This window comes from Trachypithecus francoisi, unplaced genomic scaffold (assembly GCF_009764315.1).
Source record: "Trachypithecus francoisi isolate TF-2019V2 unplaced genomic scaffold, Tfra_2.0 Lachesis_group1, whole genome shotgun sequence".
NCBI lineage: Eukaryota > Metazoa > Chordata > Mammalia > Primates > Cercopithecidae > Trachypithecus > Trachypithecus francoisi.
The window spans coordinates 13,778,476-13,785,349 of NW_022681454.1; positions in this window are offsets into that span (position 1 = coordinate 13,778,476).

Consider the following 6,874-nt stretch of genomic DNA (forward strand, 5'->3'; position numbering starts at 1 on the left):
AAACTTTAAAGCAACAGCAGTTAAAAGGAGACAAAGAGGGACAAAGAGATAATGGTAAAAGGCCCTGTCCAACAGGAAAATATCACAATCCTAAACATATATGCACCTAACACTACAGCTCCCAAATTTACACAACAATTACTACTAGACATAGAAATTAGATAGAGAGCAACACAATAATAGTGGGGGGCTTCAATAGTCCACTGACAGCATTAGACAGACCATCAAGACAAAAAGTCAACAAAGAACCAATGGATTTAAACTACACCTTGGAACAAGTGGACTTAACAGATATATTCAGAACATTCCATCCAACAACCACAGAAGACACATTCTATTCAACAGCACAAGGAACATTCTCCAAGACAGACCTTATGATAGGGCACAAAATGATTCTCAATAAATTTTAAAAAACTAAAATTATATCAAACACTCTCAGGTTGCAGTGGAATACAACTGGAAATAAACTCCAAAAAGAACCTTCAAAACTATGCATAAACATGGAAATTAAATAACCTGCCCCTGAATGATCACTGAGTCACAAACGAAACCAAGATGGAAATAAAAATATTATTCAAACTGAAAGACAACCGGGACACAACCTATCAAAACCTCTTGGATAAAGCAAAGGCAGTGCTAAGAGGAAAGTTCATAGCCCTAAACACCCACATTAAAAAGAGTGAAAGAGTACAAACTGACAATCTAAAGTCACAATTCAAGGAACTAGAGAAATAAGAAAAAAGCAAACCCAAACCCAGCAGAAGAAAGAAAATAACCAAGATCAGAGCAGAACTAAATGAAATTGAAACAAAAAAATACAAAAGATAAATGAAACAAAAGGCCGGTTCTTTGAAAAAATAAATAAAATTGATAGACCATTCACAAGATTAATCAAGAAAAGAAAAGAGAAAATCCAAATAACCTCAATAAAAAACAAAATGGGAGATATTACAACCGACACCACAGAAATACAAAAGATAATTCAAGGCTACTATGAACACCTTTACATGCATAAATTAGAAAACAGAGAAGAGATGGATAAATACCTGAAAAAAACACAACCCTCCTAGCTTAAATCAGAAGGAATTAGATACCCTGAACAGACTAATAACAAGCAGCAAGGTTGAAATGGTAATTTAAAAATTATCAACAAAAAAAGTCCAGGACCAAATGGATTCACAGCAGAATTCTGTCTGAAATTTCAAAGAATTGGTACTAATCCTTTGGCACTATTCCACAAGAAAGAGAAAGAGGGAACCTTCCCTAAATCATCATATGAAGCCAACATCACCATAATACCAAAACCAGGGAAGGACATACCAAAAAAGAAAACTACAGACTGATATCCCTGATGAACATAGACACTAAAATCCTTAACAAAATATGAGCTAACCAAATCCAGCAACATATCAAAAAGATAATCCACCATGATCATGTGGGTTTTATATCAGGGATACAGAGACAGTTTAACATACATAAGTCAATAAATGTGAAACACCACATAAACAGAATTAAAAACAAAAATCACATCATCATCTCAATAGATGCAGAAAAAGCATTTGGCAAAATCCAGGATCCCTTTATCATTAAAACCCTCAGCAAAATCAGCATACAGGGACATATGTGAATGTAATAAAAGTCATCTTTGACAAACCCACAGCCAAAATAATACTGAATAAGAAAAAGTTGAAAGCATTCCCTCTGAGAACTGGAACAAGACAAAGATGCCCACTCTCACCACTCCTCTCCAACACAGTACTGGAAGTCCCAGCCAGAGCAATCAGACAAGAGAAAGAAATTAAGGGTATCCAAATTGGTAAAGAGGAAGTCAAACTGTCACTGTTTGCTGATGATATGATCATTTACCTCGAAAATCCTAAAGACTCCTCCAAAAAGTTCCTAGAACTGATAAAAGAATTCATCAAAGTTTCCAATTACAAAATTAATGTACATGAATCAGTAGCTCTTCTATACACCAACAGCGACCAAGCAGAGAATTAAATGAAGAACTCAACCCCTTTTACAATACCAGGAAAAAAAATACTTAGGAATATACCTAACCAAGGAAGTGAAAGACCTCTACAAGGAAAACTACAAAATACTGCTGAAAGAAATAATAGACAACACAAACAAATGAAAACACGTCACATGCTCATGGATGGGTAGAATCAATGTTGTGAAAATGACCATACTGCCAGAAGCAATCAACAACTTCAATGTAATGCATATCAAAATACCACCATCATTCTTCACAGAACTAGAAAACACAATTCTAAAATTCATATGGAACCAAAAAAGAGCCCACATAGCCAAAAACTAAAGAAAAAGAACAAATCTGGAGGCATCACATTACCTGATTTCAAACTACGCTATAAGGCCATAATCACCAAAACAGCATGGTACTGGCATAAAAATAGGCATATAGACCAATGGAACAGAATCAAGAACCCAGAAATAAACCCAAATACTTATAGCCAACTGATGTCTGACAAAGCAAACAAAAACATAAAATGGGGGAAAAACACCCTTTTCAACAAATGGTGCTGGGATAATTGGCTAGCTACATGTAGAAGAATGAAACTGGATCTTCATCTCTTACCTTATACAAAAATCAACTCAAGATGGATTAAGGACTTAAATCTAAAACTTGAACCTATAAAAATTTTAGAAGATAACATTGGAGAAATCCTTCTAGACATTGGCTTCGAGCAATATTTCATGACCAAAAACCCAAAAGCAAATGCAAAAAATACAAAAATAAATGACTGGGACTTAATTAAACTGAAGAGTTTTTACACAGCAAAAGGAACAATCAGCAGAGTAAACAGACAACCCACACAGTTGGAGAAAATCTTCACAATTTATACATCTAACAAAGGAATAATATCCAGAATCTACAATGTACTCAAATCAGTAAGAAAAAGTCAAACAATCCCATTAAAAAGTCGGCTAGCAACGTGAATAGACAATTCTCATAAGAAGATATACAACTAGCCAACAAACATATGAAAAAATGCTCAGCATCACTAATGACCAGGGAAATGGAAATCAAAACACAATGCAATCCCACCTTACTCCTGCAAGAATGGCCATAATCAAAAATCAAAAAACAGTACATGTTGGCATGGATGCAGCAAACAGGGAACATTTCTACACTGCTGGTGGGAGTGCAAACTAGTACAACCATTATGGACAACTATGTGGAGATTCCTTTTTTTTTTTTTTTTTTTTGAGACGGAGTCTTGCTCTGCCGCCCAGGCTGGAGTGCAGTGGCCGGCTCTCAGCTCGCTGCAAGCTCCGCCTCCCGGGTTCACGCCATTCTCCTGTCTCAGCCTCCCGAGTAGCTGGGACTACAGGCGCCCGCCTCGTCGCCCGGCTAGTTTTTTGTATTTTTTTTAGTAGAGACGGGGTTTCACCGTATTAGCCAGGATGGTCTCGATCTCCTGACCTCGTGATCCGCCCGTCTCGGCCTCCCAAAGTGCTGGGATTACAGGCTTGAGCCACCGCGCCCGGCGGAGATTCCTTAAAGAACGAAAAGTAGAACTACCATTTGATCCAGGAATCCCACTACTAGGTATCTACCCAGAGGAAAAGAAGTCATTATACGAAAAAGATACTTGCACATACATGTTTGTAGCAGCACAATTTGCAATTGCAAAATTGTGGAAACAACCCAAATTCCCATCAATCAACAAGTGGATAAAGAAATTGTAATATATATATACACATATATATAATGAGACATACATATATATATATGGTGGAATACTACTCAATCACAAACAGTAATAAATTAATGGCATTTGCAGCAACCTGGATGAAACTGGAGACTATTATTCTAAGTGAAGTAACTCGGAAATGGAAAACTAAACATTGTATGTTCTCACTGATATGTGGGAGCTAAGCTATGAAGACACAAAGCATAAGAATGATACAATGGACTTTGGGGACTTGTGGGGATGGGTAGGAGGGGGTTGAGGGATAAAAGACCACAAATATGGCGCGGTGTATACTGCTCAGGTGATGAGTGCAACAAAATTTACAAATCACCACTACAGAACTTACATAACCAAACACCACCTGTACCCTAATAACCTACAAAAATTAAAAAAAAATTTTAAAAACTACCTGAGACTGGGTAATTCCTAAGAAAAGATGATTTACTGACTCACAGTTCTGTAGGCTGTACAAGAAGCATGTCTAAGAGGCCTCAGGAAACTTACAATTATGGCAGAAGCTGAAGAGGAAGTAAGCACATCTTACCATGGCAAAGCAGGAGGGGGGGCAAAGGGGGAGGTGCCACACACTCTTAAACAATCAGATCTTGTGAGAGCTCACTATCACGAGAACAGCAATGGGGAAATCCACCCCAATGATCCAACCCACTAGGCCCCTCCCCTGAAACATGGAAATTACATTTCAACATGAGATTTGGGTGGGGACACGGAGCCAAACCATATCATTCTGCCCCTGGCCCCCTCCAAGTCTCATGTCCCATGAAAGCAGCCAGGAGGGAGGTTGTACACTGCAAAGCCACAGGGATGGAGCTGCCCAAGACCATGGGAACCCACCTCTTGCATCAGCATGACTTGGATGAGAGACACAACATCAAAGGAGATCATTTTGCAGCTTTAAGATTTGACAGTCCTGCTAGATTTCAGACTTGCATGGGCCCTATAACTCCTTTGTTTTGGTGAATTTCTCTTATTTGGAATGGCTGTATTTACCCAATACCTGTATCCCCATTGTATCTAGGAATTAACTAGCTTGCTTTCGATTTTACAGGCTCATAGATGTAAGGGACTTGCCTTGTCTCAGATGACTTTGGGCTGTGGACTTTTGGGTTAATGCTGAAATGAATTAAGACTTTGGGAAATGTTGGGAAGGCATGATTGGTTTTGAAATGTGAGAACATGAGATGTGGAGGGGCCAAGGGTGGAACAATATGATTTGGCTGTGTACCCACCCAAATCTCAACTTGAATTGTATCTCCCAGAATTCCCAAGTGTTGTGAGAGGGACACAGGGGGAGGTAATTGAATCATGGAGGCTGGTCTTTCCCGTGCTATTCTCATGATAGTGAATCAGTCTCACGAGATCTGATGGGTCTATCAGGGGTTTCCGTTTTTGCTTCATCCTCATTTTTCTCTTGCTGCCACCCTGTAGGAAGTGCCTTTTGCTCACACCATGATTCTGAGGCCTCCCCAGCCATGTGAAACTGTAAGCCCAATTAAGCCTCTTTTTGTCCCCAGTTTCAAGTATGTCTTTATCAGCAGCATAGAAACAAACCAATACAAGTTAGTTACTTCCAAAATACAATGAGGTTACAGGCATTGGGTAAATGCTCCCATTTCAAATGGGAGAAATTGGTCAAAACAAAGGGGCCACAGGCTCCATTTCAATACCCAGAAGGGCAGTCATTAAAGCTTTAAAATAATCTCTTCTGACTCCATGTCTCACATCCAGGGCATGTTGATGTAAGAAGTCAGCTCCCAAGGCCTTGGGCAGATCCACCCATGTGGCTCTACAGGGTACAGCCTCCACGGCTGCTTTCACTGGGTGGCATTGAGTGCCTACAGCTTTTCCAGGCACAGAGTGCAAGCTGTTAGTGGATATACCATTCTAGGGTCTTGAGGATGATGGCCCTCTTCTCATAGCTCCACTAGGCAATGCCCCAGTGGGAATTCCGTGCAGGGCACTGCCCCAGTGAAAGTTCCCTATGAGGACTCCAACCCAGCAGCAAACTTCTGTCTGGACATCCAGGCATTCCCATACATCCTCTGAAATCTAGGTAGAGGCTCGCAAAATCTTGCCTTCTGTGCACTCACAGGCCTAACACAACATAGAAGCTGCCAAAGCTTGGGACTTGCATCCTCTGAAGCAATGGCCTGAGCTGTACATTGCTCTCTTTTAGTCACAGCTGGAGCTGCAGTAGCTGGGATGCAGGGCATCATGTCCCATGGATGCAGAAAGAAGCTAGGCACTGGTCCTAGCCATTGAAACCATTTTTCCCTTGTAGGTTTCTGGGCCTATGATGCAAGGGGTGCCACAGAGGTCACTAATAGGCCCTGGAGACATTTTCCCCATCGTCTTGGCTATTAACATTCAGCTTCTCTTTATTTATGCAAGTTTCTGTAGCTGGCTTGAATTCCTCCCAAGAAAATGGGTTTTTGTTTTCTACCACATGGTCAGGATGCAAACTTTCCAAACTTTTATGCTATGCTTCCCTTTTAAGTAAAGTTCCAATTTCAGATTATCTTTTTGTGAATGCATATGACTGTACACTGTTAGGAACAGCCAGGTCAAATCTTGAACATTTTGCTGCTTAGGAATTTTTCCCACCAGCCTGTAATCCCAGTACTTTGGGAGGCTGAGGTGGGCAGACAACAAAGTCAGGAGTTCGATACCAGCCAGGCCAAGATGGTGAAACCCCATCTCTGCCAAAAATAAAAAAATTAGACAGGCATGGTGGTGGATGCCTGTAATCCCAGCTAGTAGGAGGCTGAGGCAGGAGAACTGCTTGAACCCAGGAGGTGGAGGTTGCAGTTAGCTGAGATCATGACACTGCACTCCAGCATGGGTGATAGAGCAAGACTGTGTCGCAAAAAAAAAAAAAAAAAAGAAAGAAAAAGAAAAAGAGAAAAGAAATTTCTTCCACCAGATACCCTAAATCAAGACTTTGGGAAATGTTGGGAAGGCATGATTGGTTTTGAAATGTGAACTCTCTCAAGTTCAAAGTTCCACATATCTCTAGGGCAGGGGCAAAATGCCAATGGTTTCTTTGCTAAAGTATAGCAAGAGTAACCTTTACTCCAGTTCCCAAGAAGTCCCAAGAAGTACCACCTCAGCCGGGACTTCATTGTCCATATAGCTGT